At 62.1% G+C, this 2,040-nt stretch overlaps 1 long non-coding RNA gene across 1 annotated transcript; it reads right to left on the bottom strand.

Moving 5' to 3' along the window:
- LOC116664498 lies at positions 1-1,626 on the bottom strand. Its single transcript, XR_004321032.1, has 3 exons — positions 1,555-1,626; positions 834-1,014; positions 1-44 (listed from the first exon to the last, which is right to left on the bottom strand). It is a non-coding gene; the product is annotated as an uncharacterized LOC116664498 (long non-coding RNA).
- Between the last annotated feature and the right edge of the window lie 414 nt (positions 1,627-2,040).

Raw genomic sequence — 2,040 nt, forward strand, 5'->3', positions numbered from 1 at the left:
GCCCATTGGTTTTTAACTGAAAACGTGCTCATTTCTACTGGTTGCTGATGAAAAGAAAGAAGAAAGAAAGAAAGAAAGAAAGGGAGCCTGTCGGGGAAGCAAATGAGCTGCGTCTGCAGGAATTTTTCCAACTTCTTTATGAAAATGCGGCCATGGCCCCCGGCACACAAGACCCCGTTGCTGCTGACCCTGGAGAGGAGACACTGCGGGGCAGCCGGACCCCCCCACCGCGGCCCCCAGCTCCCCACCCCGACTCAGGGTTCGAGGGCAGGTGGTAAGGGAGGGGCTGCATGTGCTCCGAGTCTTTCAGATGAGGCTTTGGGGCCCTGCCAGAGACCACCCGGCCTCACGTGGGGAAGGCGAGCCTGCCTGAGAGAGGGGGTCCTGAGGACTGCAGCCCACCCACCTGACCTTAAGTCTTGGGGCAGCCTGCAGACGCTCACCCACCCTCAGTTCCACCCACAGAGTCAGGGCCCCTCTTTGACCCTGAGGGTGTGACGAGGCTGGAGGTGACTTCTGAGGAGAAACTGGGCTGGCCAGCCCCCCCCGACAAGCTGTCTGCCCCCCATGGCATACCCCGTGCCCCTTCCTCTGCCCGCTCCCCTGGTCAGCGTCTCCTGTCAAAGGCGCTTTGCCCACGGTAAGTTCTCATCTTTACCCCACAACCCAGTGGCAGCGTTTGGCAGGGCCTGTGTCCCCTCCCCACACCTCCATCCTGGTGACCTGTCCCAGGCTCACAGTGTTAAGTGCCATCTGGACACTGACAAGCCCGAATGCCCGTCTCAGCCCGGAGCCCTCCCCCAGATTCCGGTCTCGTCTGGAGTCTGTCACACCTCTGCCTTCGGAGGCGAGTCCTTCTCCCAGAAGCTCCCAGCGGGGCAGCCGTCCCAAATCCTGACCCACTTCCTCCTGCGCCCGTCCCCAGCCCTGGGCTCAGAATGCCCACCGCCGCACGGTAGCCCCTGTGGTCAGCCGGTCAGGATCACCCTGGCTCATTCAGTATCTCGTAGTCACCTTTAATGAAAAAGAATATGAGCACGAGTATATGTACGTGTGTGTGTGACTGAAACATGCTGCCCACCAGAAACAGACACACTGCACCTGACACATCGTAACTGACTATACTTCCACTTAAAAAACACACGGCTGCGTTGGGCCACATTGTCACTGGTGGGACCCTGCTTCACCCTAAAGCCAGCGGCGGGGCCCCCGCTGTCTGCTTGCTGTCTCCCCTCAGATGCAACACGTCCGAGATAGACTCCTAGCCGCCCTCCCACCGCGCCCCCATCAGTGAGAGCGCTCCCGTCCCTCCAGCTCGGGCCCCATCCCCCGACGGTGGCCGGGCTCCCTGTCTCTCACGCTCCACACCCCCTGGGAGGAGAGGGGAGGCTTTGCCCGGTGCTAGCAGAGTAAGGGACAGCAGAATCTGCAGTCCCATGGGGTCCCTGGATCAAGACGAGGAGGTTGCACCTGCCAGCTCGGGGATGAGCAGGCCCCTCCCCTGACCTCAGCCCCACACCTCCCAGGCCCTGCCTGCCCTCGGGCTGCACCCACCTGAGAACGAGGCAGGAGGTGCTTCTCTCACAGGCCCAGGCGGTCTTAGGGGCTAGAAGCAAAAAGATTCTGTAACCAGTGCACCCCGATAGCTGATAGCCAAGGAAATACCCCTGCCCACAGCTCCCCCAGCCCCCATGGCTCCCCCAGCCCGCCGGATCACAGCCCCCCCTCGCTGGCTCTCAGACCAGAAACCGCTGACGCCCCGCCGACCCCACCATCCATCTCTGCCCCGGCAGGGTCACTGGTCAGTGGGGAGGTGGGGGTCTCCCCAGAGGAGGGGTCTCCGGTCGAGTTGGGTCCCAGTGTCTCCGGTTGGGCCGACCCTCTGCAAGGAGACCCCAGCCACCACCCCTGGGTGTGGGGGTGGTCTCCCTCCCCGAGTGCACTCAGTGCCCCCACCCCTGCCCCAGTTCTCCTCGATGGCTTGCAATGTAGTAATCCGGCATTTCGGAGAGCAGAGGGTACAGGCAATTTTACGAATGC

The sequence above is a fragment of the Camelus ferus genome, chromosome 6 (genome assembly GCF_009834535.1).
Source record: "Camelus ferus isolate YT-003-E chromosome 6, BCGSAC_Cfer_1.0, whole genome shotgun sequence".
Lineage (NCBI taxonomy): Eukaryota > Metazoa > Chordata > Mammalia > Artiodactyla > Camelidae > Camelus > Camelus ferus.